The sequence below is a fragment of the Odontomachus brunneus genome, unplaced genomic scaffold (genome assembly GCF_010583005.1).
Source record: "Odontomachus brunneus isolate Ranch 3 - 2012 unplaced genomic scaffold, Obru_v1 Obru_scaffold_008, whole genome shotgun sequence".
Taxonomy (NCBI): Eukaryota; Metazoa; Arthropoda; class Insecta; order Hymenoptera; family Formicidae; genus Odontomachus; species Odontomachus brunneus.
This window is the reverse complement of record NW_022639458.1, coordinates 114454-129216: the sequence shown is the minus strand read 5'-3', so window position 1 is coordinate 129216 and position 14763 is coordinate 114454. Positions and strand designations below refer to the sequence as shown.

Here is a 14763-nt window from a genome sequence, read left to right as displayed (position 1 = left end):
AGTAGCCAAAATTCTTGGCTACCAATTACCGCCCCTTTTTCTGCTCTATTCTCTACTCACGGCTCCTCGGCTCGCTTGAAAGAGCGCGACTCCTCGCAAAACCGGGAAGTCGCGTTCAGTGAATTCGCACGACCCGGGAATCTGCACGGCGCGACGATTTTTCCGCGCGCGGCACTCCCGCTCGTCCCCTTCCCTCCTCTCATTGCGGAACCGATCGATATAAATCGTGGTGTCGGCGTGTATCCGTGCATGTTCTCCTTCCCCTCGCACGACGCGGCCGCTCTCGGCATACCGCTGTGACACCTAACGCTGAGAAAGTCGCACACATCGCGACGTCGCCCGTTCCGCCGCCACCGTGAACAAACGCGAGCGGAAATCGCCGCGGGTACGTCCATACGTACGTGCCGCACCGCCATCGCGGGCAACAACAACAACAACGAGGCGCCGACGGGCACGAGGTGGGACGGACGGGACGGCAGCCGAGCACACAGTGCGCGGTGCGCACGTAGGTCGTACACCCATCGACGTGGTACGTACGTATGAAGTTGCGTGCCGCGGGTAATTACCGGGTTTCGCCGTGGTAACGCACCAGCGATGGCGGATCCGCCTGCGTATAGCTTGGCGGGATTCAGGCATTCGGGCATTCGGGCGACGCCACCGGCGCACGGTGTGTTCCCGTCACACCGTTGGTTTCAACGCCAATTAAACACCCGCTTGTCAAGGAGAGGACGGGGGGACCGTGGCGGGGCGAAGGGGGCCCGATTCCCCGCGATTCGCTCGCTGTCGCACGCGATGCGTTGCCGGGCGTTATTATTACGTGTCATTGCCACCCACGCGATGGCGATGCTTTTTACGAGAAAACTCTCGGGCTCGTCTCGCGGGAGAAACTCGCGACGTGGGAAGAAACAGGGGGGAGTGGGAGAGGAGAGCGAGAACGAGCGACGGAGTTTGGAGCATGTGAGCTCTGCGGAGCAGTTCGAACTGCCGTCGCTTCCAAGTCGATCGCATTGTAAGACATTTCGCCGTCTCTTCCGCGGTCAGAGCGAACGATGGTATGCATTTTGAACAAACTCCTCGGAGTGAAATTTCACTCGAAATGAGTGGATATTCGCTCGATTCGATATAATGAAAGTACTGTTACATACTTGTATTAAAATACAATCAGTGTATACTCTTCACTGTGAAATGCCGCACGGAAAAGGCAGTATGGTCGGCCCACACATAAACCTTGTATTATCGTTGATTCCGGCTGGCCCGATATTTATCGCTCGGTAAACTCGACCGATCTAAGAACCAGGGGGAAAAACACGCAGACAGGGGATCTCGCGAGGAGAAACTCTATTTCGAATTTGCTTGGCGCGTTATCGCGCGGCATAATTTCCGGAAACGGCGCCCACATCGGAAGACAGCATAAGCACGCACTCGTTTCAGACGGCGGAAAAGACGGTAGCTGCGTTTCGCTATATCGGCCAGTCGTAAATCCCCGCGCGGGCTGCGGCGCGTTCCGTGCAATTAGCGCTCATGACGCAAAATATGCGAGGGAAAGTAATATCCGCGATAACGGCCACGTCGGGCTCACGGCAGAGATGAAATTTTCCGCGACAAATTCCGCGTACGACGCTCGCTGCCGTTACCGCAGTGCGTAATCGTCGGAATCGCCACGCAGCCGACTGGAATTTTCCAGGCGGCAAGCCCCGCTGTCGTGTCCAATCGTGAAAAGGAAAAATTGCGGATGCATGTAGGTCGCGGTTAGGAGCCACCGCAACATACGGCCTGCGATAGCGGCCGCTATGCGTGCCCCGATAAAAAATATGTCGTCGCGTACATGCGTCGCGCAGGCGAGCGAACAACCCGCCTTGGATTTACGTTTCTCTGACAAGGAAAAAACGTTCCTTCTCGATAGCGCACCCGATTGCTCCGCGAATTGTTAGGGCCGCTTGAACACGGGACGACATCGCCTCGTAATTGAGCGGATAATTATTCCCCGCATTGCCGTATTTCTCTCCCTCTCTTTCCCTCTCTCTTTCTTTCGCCCTTTATGCGTCGCGGTATTATTTAATTTAGATTATAAGCTTTTTTATGCGAAGCCTTTTTTACGCTGCAACGGCCGATTGCTCGTTGCGATTGCGCCTGTGCGCGCAATTTTTACCCCCAACGCGGCTCTTTCGCCTGTATACAGGATGAATTCGATGCAATTTTAATAACTTTTCTTTTTCCTGTTTGTATGGAGGACTTTAAGTAAATAATACAATTGACTTAAATATATCGAGTGATAATTCTTAAGGGGATGCCCAAAAAGGATGACGAAGTGCAATGTCGATAACGTAGAGGTGATCGTCAAAGTATCATGGCAAATAAGCATGATCACGTTATTCTTTTCATATTTCTTATGCATATAATCTAGTACAAATATGTATGCTGGTTTCTTTTGATTATGTTTAGCGGGAAACACAACTACATGTATGTAGAAATTTTTCTGCAAACTTTTTATACACTTTTAAGCTTCTAAATTCAGTTGTAAAGATACGGCAATGTTCTTTGGAATTTTAAGCAGAGCAAACGCACGTTCGGAACAAGCTGAGAAAATTTTGTATCAGACAAATATTTATACGCTAACTGACAATATTCAATATTTCACAATTTTGAAATTTTTTCATTTTCATCACATACTGAGCAATGTCCCAATTCATTTTTCCACGTACTTTTCAATATGTAAAAGTATTCGTAATTCTGTGCAACCAACATGATATAAAATTTGCAGGAAAAAACCGCCAAATTTTGTTGGTAACATTTTCAAGCATGGCATTCCCTTAAACACTACGTTGCACTCTCAAAATACACATATTGTTCTTTTACAATTAATTTACAATATATATATATATATATATATATATATATGTTTTATAATTTAATAATATATACATATATAGGAAAAAATGCTTAATAAAACGTTTTAATAAAACGAGGTCAATCATTTGTTAAAAGATATATGGGCATGTCAATGTTGGGATAACCAGCGTGTCACCTGCCAGAAACACGAACATCGCGTAATACTTGTGTATGACAATTTAAAAAAATTGTCGATTTAGGAACGTCGCACGTTAGATAAGTAGTTATCGGGTAACTGGCAGCGGGCGCTAAAATAAGAACGGCTTTTTATCGGCGCTTTGTACCTGTCCGGCCTTACCAATCATCTTGCTCGTTATCCTCGACACGCTAAGTACACCAACGTCAGTGGACGCTCCTTTTCATCGTATCATTATATTTATCGCGATATACGATATGACTGACTGTGATGACAACAATGTCAAAGTAAAACGTGCCCTGGCATGTAACCTTGCACGGTAGGTAGTGAAATGCACTTTGAGCAATACGATTTTATCAGTTGATGAACGTCCATAAAGAAGACAAGTATATAGTGCGATCAAGGCCCCTCAACCCTTCTGTCAAATTTACAAAAAAAAGAATACGTCGCTAAAAGCGAAGTAATTTTTTAAAGACTCGACATAAAGTAGATATAAATTATCATGTAAAGAATTATCATGTAAAGTCTCGCGTATGTGAATTTTAAAGTAACTTGCAATGTAGAAATTACTGTATTCTCGTCGCGGCCATCTTGATTAATGACGTCAGGAACGAGAAAACCCAAAATTCCCAAATGCCCAAAATTCTTGCGGAATATGTCGAAATATAAAGTTATGTCCGTAAAATGACACTTGCGATTCGAATATATTCCAAAAACTTCCTTTTTACTCTGACAATCAATAAATATTCATAAAATTAACGTGATAAAATTATAAGGAAAGATAGGCTAAAAATAAAGATTGCATGTCACGTTGATTTTATGATTACTTATTGATTGTTAGGACAAAAGAAAAGTTTACGGAATATTTTACGAATATACTTAATCGAATGCAAAAATCACTTTGTGGCGTATCTTTTTTTTTCAGTGTATTTTGCGAGAATTTTGGACATAAGTTTTCTCGCTTCTGCATGAAAAAGAAATTTTGACTAAATTAACTAAATATTTGGTGAAATATGAATGAATCAGAATTCCGTTACTTGAAGTTGTTAAACCAACGAAATTTTTTTTCGTGCGACGTCATCAATCAATCATCAATCAATCATCAATCAAGAATTTCACGGCGAGGGAGGCCAGGAGTCTTAAAGGATACGATATTCCTGCGACCCTCTTTATCTTTATCACATAATGCGAGTAAAAAGACTCGATGACGTACACGGAAGAGGAATTTCGGCAAAACTGAATAGGAACCAGACGATAAACTTGCTGATGAGAAATAATATTTCTGTTACTGTAAGCGAAAGCATTCGCCTGAACATTCAGTTCTATTAAAACGCGATTGAGATAACCGGAAGCAATCAGCTGAGCAGATACCTCCTGATCTTTCTGATACCTCCCAATCTTAGGAATCTTTCTGTTCCTACCAGTTTTTCATCTAGTCCCCAAGTAACACAAAAACTGTAGTCACACTAACAGAATAGTTCTTCCGTACATTGTAAAAATGCCCTACGAACGGACTCGTTAAATGCTCAGAGACCCGCTCGGCGCAGCGAGAAGCGGAAGCGACGGAGATTCGATGGCACGACGACATCTCAATAAATTAGCCTAAGCACAGGGTAAGGGCGGCCCTCGTCACCCCCTGACAATCAGCCCCCCGTGGCTTCGGCGGCGTCGCTTCAACGCTGGTTTTAATCACGTCGCGCGCTGTGACGGGGGTGCAGCAGTCGCCGTGTCTCTCGCCCATAGGGCCGTTTCGCCAAAACACGCATCGGGGGCCGCGGATTATCCGACTGTTTTATTAGCGCGACCATTCGTGTCTTTCTTCCGCCTCCGCTCTCTTCGCCGGCTCGGTGGCAGCTCCGAGACGAAAATTACGCGTGCCTCGCGTGCCCGTCGATCGCGGCACGAGCGTGCAATCAGTGGCTCAAAGTCGCCGCGGCTTTACCGTTACGATTGGAATTCCGGCAAATTATAGTCATAACGGCGGAACACGTTTTAACCCTCGCGCACCGGCCGTGGTTACAATTTATGTTTTTATTCACCGCGCAGAAGCTATCGACGCGCCGCGCGCTCGCTCGCTCAACTCTTCATGGCAGCTTATAGCGTCATCGTGATCTTCCGTCGCACACCGGGCTCGCTCGCGTGGTACGTTGTATATTTTCTTCCCGGATTGGAAGCCGGTGATTGCGATTTGTAATTCGTACGTTGTCGGAACGATATTGTTTTTGAATGGACGACACCGACGGGAGCAGGCATTGTCGTTTATCGCAATATCTCTCGTGAGTGAAACAATTTTTTTTGTCTATTTTACAGCTACAGCTGGGGATTATACCCCTCTGGACTTATCGTTTCTTTAAAACGAGTGGATTCAGTCGAAGCGATAATGAAAGTACTGCCGCTCGGAGAATCATTGCACGTAGAAAAATATATGCTATATTCAACTGAATGTTACTTGTTGGAAATATTTCATAAGTTTGTATAACTGCTATCATTATATTAATCCTATCATCATAAATTCATCATATAAGTATCAAACTTATTCGAAATCCATTCTAGTAAGTTTAACATTTCACAATCAAGAATAATTAAATAATTTAGAATACCAAATTAAACCAAAAACTCGATTTGTTTACTACATAGAATCGAATCGACATTTTCTTTGATAAAATTTCGTACTGTTTTGTACAGAGAATAAATTCTTCTTTTGAGTACATAATAATGAGTTTTCCTCAGAATCGTAATGAATAGATTTCAAGACTATTGTCGAGAAAACATTCCTTTGTTAAAGATAAACATTACTTAAAAGAAAAAAATTAAGTAATTGCTTCTCTCAGTAGTAGAATATTTTTCTGTGTAGAATAAATGTTGAACCTAAACTTAAATTCTATCTATTTATGTGTTTATTTATTGGCAAGATATAAGTTCCTTTAAGAAGAAAAAAATTATTCGAGTGAATGAAAACTTGGAGTGAAGAATTTATCCTAAACGAGACAAAGGTTTCTTGCGCGACCCGACTATCACTTTTCGAGTGAAATTTCACTCAAAGAAATTAAAAAAGTAAACATTTCACAAAAGTAACTAGTGATTCACGGACTTAATCCTATATGCCCTGGAGTCTCGTAGCGACGTTATCCAGAATCTCTTGTAAAACTCAAATAAATGTTGTGGCGGCGTCTTTTGGCTTTTAAATCAGTTTTAAAACTAACAACAGCTGGTTTAGGTTCAAATTTAAAACCCAATAGGCACCGCAGCAGTGTTTATTCGAGTTTAAAAGAAATGTCGGATGAGCTACTCTCGGAGCGTAAAGAGTTAATTCTTCGTGCGCAAAATAACGATTTAGAAAAATAGGTTGCACATAGCGATATATATCTCGACGTGATTTCTCAACGTATTACAGACAGAGAAAACCTATATCCCGATATAGATACCGTAATCATGCCGCGAATGTCTTCGACGCGCCGTTTATGATGCGATTTGCATGTTTGATAAGTTCCGTGTCGTTAGGATAATAACCGTTAGACCTTAAAAGCGACGCATGTGATGTTAAAAGGAAAATTGAGCATAGATAATCGTTTCCCACAATACCACAAACGTCTCTTCTTTCTCTCTTCTCGTTTTACTTTCCGTAATACTTGAAAATCTGTCGTGCTTTTAAGCAGTCACGTTTTAAGCAGTCACGTTTTAAGCAGTCACGTTTATTTATCTCCGGTATGAGCGAATTATCCATTTCAAAGAGACGTGAAGGTACAGATCTTTCAAATTTTATTTGAACAAACGTTTCTATACGTCTTGAAACCATCGAACAATACTTTAATAACAATACTTTAATACTTTAATTCTGAAACTTAATTAGAGTCGAAGATTCTAGTATCAAAATGTAGAGAGAGAGATTATTTATCATAATTGTGCAATTTTTAATATTGTATGTTTTAAAACTAAACTGATATTTTAGGTTTCTACGGTGTAAAGAAAACTTCTATCTAAGCTTTTTCAATTAGAGAGTTCAAGTATACTTCATCAAATGTAATTTTGTTATTCACTTGGTTTCCTGAAGCTCAATTCCCAAACTGACCATCTTTGTCATCGCCTTACGAACTCCGACTAGTATTGACATATTTTAACACTAAGATCTTCAATACCAAATGATCTCCAAAATATTGCATGATGGTTTTGGGGCTCTCTATGCAGAAATAGAGACAGAAAATAGAGGCTTGTCTTCCTAACAACGAATGTTCCTTGCAGGAACACAACTGGCACAGCGAAAAAGTGGGAAAAGCGATTACGAGAATCAGCGTTGCTCGGGCTAAGGAGTGCGCGGTCGTTCTAACAGGTAGATTGTCATTAATACCTTTGCAGATAAGATACGTCGGCATCGCTGACGGCGTATCCTGGCAATCGGAGCTGCTCGACTTTTCCTGCTTCCGCGTGACGTGTTACTTGCAGGAGGAAAACGCAACCGTAAGCGCTGCGCCCGTGGCGCAGTGCATCGCTTATCTTGATAATCGGCGAGACAAGTCGACGCGCGAGTCGTTGTTCTGCATGCCCCGCTACCTGCATGCCTACGCAACAACGGAGACCGCCGGTCAGGTCGCGATACACCGGCAGATAAAGGTGGATGGTCGATAGTTTTTTGCGGCGAGCTCTTGCGTAAGAGGAAGGCCGCGCGTTATCTGCGGCGGATCGGCGTTTCGCGCGCTAATTACCCATCGTGCCTGGCAAATGGCTTCCGCGGCTTGCAGAACGTGGCCGGTGATAAGAAGCAAATTTTCAAAAACCGCGTCGCGGAGATTGTAGAGGAGAATTCACACCTCGGCAGAAAAGCAACAATCTAAAAGGCAAAAGCCAATCAAAACTCGCGCTAGTGGTAGTCGATAGTTTCTGATTTTCTACCATCGCAAATTCTGATTGGCTTCTACCTTTCTGCAAGGTGTGAATTTTTCCTAAGATTTCCTTCGCGCACGTGACAAAGATGCGACTGTGTTGCGAGATAAGCTGAAAGCGTTTGAATAGGAATAATAGACTCTAATACGCTCCATCGAATTTTAATCGTTAATATCGAAAAAGTAATGTTTTCTCTTTTCTGTATACGTATGCGTGTTTTGATAAACGTAACTTTTACAGCTTCCCAGATGCCCGCGAAGATCGCCATTTATTTCGCACGAGTGATCCAATATTTATTACATTCTAGGAATGGATTCATTGAAAATGGATTTTTTCTGATAATGCGGCCTCAAAGAATACGAACTGTCGCGCGGATATCTTTTGTACTACTTTACGCGCGCCGATAGATCGGATTGTAATGCGACGATGCGTTGTACAACGTTAAATTAGAAATACGGTACTTGTCGAAGGATAAAATGGCAGCGATACTTCACGGCTATCTCCACGGAGCGTTTCGCAGACGGACGGACGTTAAAATGCGCTCGTTATCGAAGTTTAGCATAACATTTCAGTGCAGCGTTTGATATTTAAAGAAAGTACCTTGTTACATAAAAGCCTTGTATATATTATCAACGCTTATCGGAAACACTTGTGTCTTCGATGAAAACCAAGGCTAGCACGGAAAAAGAGGAAAGAAAATGAAATTTCCAGCTAAATCGCATATTCCAGCTAATCGCTTCTTGAAAGATAACGACATCAAGAACGAATACTTTTGACCTCCTAATTAAGACACAACAGATGACAAACGTTTCCAGATAGACATTTGCCCAATTTCTTCCAAATATCAAGTTAATTAAAAAATGTTTTCTCACAAGCATTGAACAAAAATATTAACATGCGAATAAAGCACTTTTTAAATAGGAATTTATCGACGAATATGTTCTATAAAAAACATAAAACTTAGAAAGAAAACAAATATCTTAAAATACCTCAGAAACCCTGAAAAAAGTATGAAATAATTGTGATTCAATATCCCTATGTACCTGCAATCCTATCATGCATGGAAAAAAATTTAGTTCGTGTAACTAAATGATGAACTAGAAAGAAAACTCACTGATGAGAAATATCTGTGTTATTGTGTGTCCGAAAACATTCGTCTGAATATTCAGCTGTACTGAAATTCGATTAAAATAACTGAGAACAATTGGCTGAGTAGAACCCTACAAAAATCTTTCTGTTTCTACATTCGAATTTTTCACCTGCTTTCCACATAACAAAACATTCAGTTACACTGACAGACTTGTTTTTTTCAGTGCATGTAACTAACATACTGAACAAGTTATAAAAAGTTTGATCTTAATTCTTTAACGGTTTTCGAGTTATAAGAAAATATATAAACATATATACACAACAACTCCGTTAATGTAAATGAATATTCATATATATACTGTTATATGTGAATCAGATGAAAAACTCGGTTGTAGGAACAGAAAGATTTCCATAAGAGATTTCTACTCAGCCAATTGCTCTCAGAGTTTTAATGTAGCTGAATGTTCAGACGAATATTTTCGGTTACAATAGCAGATATATTATTTCTCGTCAGTTAATTTTGGTCCTCGTTCAGCTATACAAACTGAAATCTTTTTCCACGTTTTCAAACTGAAAATCTCCTTTTTTTAAGTTGACCAAAAATTTTTGAGAATTAACCTAATAATAAATCTGCAGAATTTAATGTCCTTATTCTTTGGAAAGGACTGTCGGAGATTTTGATTGGCGTAACAATTTCCTCCTCGCGACTCGACTTGTCGATTCGTCATCGTAGGCGACGCTACTTATCTCGGGACCGTCATACCGCGCGTGAATTCCACATAAACGGGCGGGAGGGAGGCGCAGGTTATCGAGTCAAATATCGTGCCTGGAACGCTCGTTTCGCGGGTCCCCGGGGAGGATTTCGAGGATTTACGTGTTTCCTCGCACGGTTGACGCGCCATGCAGGCACTCCCGTCGCGAACCAGCCGCGTCGGGCTTCTTTATTAAAGCCCAACCTCGACTTCCCCTCGGCCCCACGTGCCGTAGGCTTATCCCGGAGAGACCTTCCATCATTTTAAAGCCCGCCGTGATAAAATTAGACGGACAATTTCATCGGAAGACTCCGAATGCCGCGATCGTGCGCGCGGGACGCGCGTAGGTGACGGTTTAATTTCATGGCTAGGGGTGATTCGACGTCCCTCGGCACAGACACTGGCACAATAGGGCCGCCATGTGCTTATCGCGTTAACAGATTGCCCGGCAGAAATTCGAAATAACTCCATTATCTTGTCCCCTCAATCGTCATTCGACAGCGAATTTCCGGAAAATTTTTCTTCCAAAGACTCTCGGCTGTTTTACTCGCGAGCGAGCTAAGCCGACCGAAGAGAGAATCTAAATTTATTGGAGTGAAATTTCACACGAAAAGTGAAGCGACAGTCGAGTCGCCCGAATTCGGATAATTTTTCACTCCTACAAAATGAATTCTCCACTGCGAATGCTCAATTCATGCGAAATTGAAGAGTGAATCTGATATCTGCCATCGTCACAAGAACAAAACCAACATGAAAGGTTGGTAACATTCATTCGTATGGAATCCATCTCAAGTTTGAATAAGATATTTTCCCTTATATGTTTGGTGTTTATGACAAAAAATACGTACTGCATTCAAGTAAATGTTTGTTTTGTTTCAAATATTTCATGAATTTTTGTATATCCATAAATCTATCACAAAAGTTCATCATAAGCAACAAATTTATTCAAGATACTTCCTAAACTCTAGTAAGTTTAATATTTTAATTAACAACATTAAACTGAAGTAAAATTTCGATTAGCTTACTATGTAAAAATAGGAACCAATTTTTTTCGATAAAGTTTTACAATGTTCTTGTAAAAAAATAAAAATTTTTTAAATACATCGTAATGATTTTTAAATATATCGTAATGAGTTTTTCTTAAATTTATGATGAGTATATTTTAAGACTATTATCAAGAAAATATCCTTTATTGTGAAGATAACCATTACTTCAAAAAAGAAAAGTGAGTAAATCTTTTCTCTTAGCAGTAGAACAATATTTCTTATTACAGTCAAGAAACATAGTTTAACAGTAAATGTTATAATAGTCTTATTGATAATAACCTCGTATGAATATGCTAATTGCTATTTCTATTTTTTTATTAAAACAGTAAAAAATATAATTAGCATTAAAAGTAATTATAATTTGTAGCGAAATTAACAATCTTTCCTTTCAGTGTGTGATTAAGAGCATCAGTATTTCCACTGCTGCTGTTCGAGTGAACTTTCATACGTTTTGAGTGAGATTTCACTCCGAGAAATTTCGTGAGTAATCAAGGGGAAAAGCGTCAATCGAAAATGCGACGGCTGATGATGGTGATGTTGAACGTCCGCGAACGATTATGTCACGTATGGAACATCGTGTGTCTCGTTCCCGTGCGCGAAACAATACCCGTTATTACAACTGATCAAGCTGAAAATACTGCGGTGAATAAGAATGACGAGATTCATTTATATTTATGGCCGTCCGTCGCGTCGAGCTTTCTTGTCAGAACTACGGCTCGCCGCGGAAGTGACATTTATTGCGGCGTGTAGCCTCGAAGGAAACACTACCCAGTAAATGAGGGAATGCGTAATCGCGGCATAACTTAACATTGTAACTGCACACGTTACCACGTGCGATACCGGGCGGATTTAATGCCTCGCAGAAATTGCGATTAATCGCCGAGTCGTGCGTTTAAAAGGTAAATACGCGGGGAGATCGGCTTGATAAGTGCGTGGAACTCTTATACGTTTGGATAAAGTGTTGGTAATTCCTCAAGAATGATTTACGGTGACATTTGGCGCATACAACGTGGAATAACTCAATCGTGACAGAATATCATCGATTCTGCTCTAATTTCATAAATTTTAAGATAAATAGATCGGTTCAAGTTGGCACAAGATACATATTAGCACCAAACATTTATTAATTATTAATTTATTTATTAGTTATTTATTAGTTATCATTATTTATTAATTTGTTGTGAGAGAAACAATGACAAAGATAATCGCAAAATGTTCCTTTTAGAATAAAAAACTAAAGAAACTAAGAAAAAGTATTTAGTATTCGTGACTATAACTGCATGGTGAAATAATTATAGCAGCGAAAACTTCCTTTTTGCAGTAAGTACTGTTATAATATTAAAATGATAACTATCTTATGTGCACATGTTGCTACTTTTTCGTTAGAACAGCAAAAAAGTGTAATTTTCGCCGAAAATGATTTTAGTAGGATTAATCATTTACTTTTCTTCACGTAAATATTTTTTCCTGAATTCATTAAAATCAGAGAAATATTGCAGTTAGCAAAGAGAATCTAATCTGATAGTCGAACAGTATATAGTCTACGATAGAAGACGAATAAATTCTCGAACGCTTCAAGATCTCGCGTGGATATTCTCCGTAATAAGCGAATGAACTTAAGTGACGCGTGTTATTAGTTGAAACAAAGTTTCTCCTTTTTCCATTAGCTGCTGATATACATTACGTTAAGATTGTCGTTTATTTTCCGCGTATAATTCGCGACTATCGTAACGACACGTCTCCCAACAGTTTCTCGCGCGCCAAAGACGACTTACGAAAGAACGAATGAACGAGCGAACGAACGAACAAACGAACAGGCGAGAGCGCATGCATTCGCGCACGTGGAATAATAATTAGCTATCGCCAGTGCTGATACACGTTCCACGCAAATGACGTGTCAGGTGCAGCTGTTGCGCATCGTTCCGCAATGCGGGCCGATGTGCTCTCCCCTTCCTCAACCCGCGACCCTCTTCCTTGCTCTCTCGCTCTCCCCCTGCCTCCCTCGCTCGCTCATTCTCGCCCTCCTTTCGAACTGTACCGTCTACTTAACTTTGTTCCACCCTTTGTCTCATGGTTTTATAATGTCTCCCCCGGCAATCTCGTCTGGGGTCCTAAAGTGCGAACCTACATGCGACGCGCGATCGCGTGCTGCTTGTCATTACACTCTCGACGGACTTCTAGAGCAACTGTATACGGTAGCTGCACCTATAACACTATCACGTTCTCCGTGCCGTACGCGCCTCTTCTACGGATGCACTTCCTTCTGCCGGCGCGATTAAGGACCTCGCTCGCGGACATCGGGTTCTCGCTCGGCGATACCAGTCGTTTTTGTCGTCATCTTGATCGATATTTTATGTAATAAACTAGAGAAAATCAATGAAAAAAATAGAATTTGATCAATAAAATAGAATCCTGAAATTTTGACTTACAAATCTGCAATTTTTTCCCTTGACAACATGAGTATTATTAAAAAAAAAAATATATATATATATATATATATATATATTTCTGATGTCCAATAAAGAAAATTAAATAAAACGTCAGTAAGAATCGATGTCAAACGTTAATGGTGAAATTTCTATAATGTAATCATATCAAATTATAAATGTATAAAAATTATCGAAACTCCTCAAACGTTTTGTGATCGCAATTTCGATCCTCTTCAATAGTGAGCGGAATACATACGACATAAAGTAATAACAGCTAAACATAATAAGCTAAACATAATAAGCAATCTCACGGAACAACTGTAGAAGAGAACGTTTCTTCTTGAACCTTGTGATTTGTTATCTGAACAGAGACGGAGAAGCTCCAAAATATTTGACGTTCCTTTTACTAAAATTATTTGCTATTTACACTCGAACAGCTACCTCCGCTTTTGTTGCAAGAAAAGCCGCTCGAGTGAAAAAAGCGACAATTCTAATATCACACGAAACCTCTGCGATTAAGATTAAGGCAACAGACCTCGCGTCGCGGGAGAGCACTTCGGCGAACGTCGAGGAATACGTGCAGCTCATACTCCAATTATGAAGCAACGCTAGTTGGAGCGTGTCCCGATCGTGCGCCGCCGCCGTTCTGATCCGAAAACAGTTAGATCGGATCGGATCTCGTGAACAGCGGACCGGCAGGAATCGCCGGCCGTTTTCGTGGTAGGACTACTACCGTGCCTACCGCAGGAGAAGAAGAACGAGCAACGGGCAACGGCATTGCGGCATAGGTCGTTCATTACCCCGTCGCCCTGTAATCGAGAGGAAGACACAGAGAGCGCGTTACAACGAAGAAGAAGAAGAAGAAGCAAGTAGCAGCAGCAGAAGCAAAAGCAGAAGCAGAGGCTGAGAGAGCCGCTAGAGGGAGAAGAGAGAAAGCGGAATGGAAGCTACGTAGCTTCCCACGGCGATTCGCGGTGGCGGTCGTCACGAATCGCATGACGACGTGACGGCGGTGGCGACGACGGCTAGTCGCCGAGGACAATCCGTCCCCACGTTTCCCTCGTCCGCTCCCTCGAACCGTTCGTCCTGGCCGCATCATCGACGCTACACCGTCGCGAATATCGGCAGCGAGACGGCACTGCACGGTCGAAGGGCGCGAGGGGGCACGAGTGGTGGGAAGGAAGGGGGACGGGAGCGAGTCTCTCTGGACGCTTCTAGCCTAGATCAAAACCCGTAATCACGACGTAATAATACCCGATCACGGAAGATATTGCACATTTCCCCGGAATCACTGCTATTCCCAGGGAAGATGCCCCCGTCGGGGTTGTTTGGGAGGTCTTACTGTTCCCCGACATGCAATCCCGAATTCGCTTGCTGTATCTCTCTCCCGCGCTCTTTCCCTCTTTCTCTCTTTGCCTCTCTTTCCGTACGTTCCTCGCCGCTCCACTTTGCCCTGGGTCATATCGTCGTGCACTCTCCTTCTTTCTCTCTCTTTCTCTCCTCTTTGTCCTTCTTCATCTTTTATTCTTTACTACCGGTGTCTA

The 14763-nt window shown here is 42.0% G+C and overlaps 1 protein-coding gene across 4 annotated transcripts in view; it reads left to right on the top strand.

The window, feature by feature from the left end:
- Positions 1–14763, top strand: part of LOC116854090 — a 220381-nt gene that overhangs the window by 121664 nt on the left and 83954 nt on the right. The window contains exon 2 of one of the 4 annotated variants that reach the window (XR_004380085.1): positions 7265–7352. The exons of the other annotated variants lie outside the window; for them this stretch is intronic. The gene's annotated coding sequence lies outside the window, so the exon portion shown is untranslated. The remainder of the gene's footprint in view (positions 1–7264; positions 7353–14763) is intronic. 4 annotated transcript variants of the gene reach the window in all.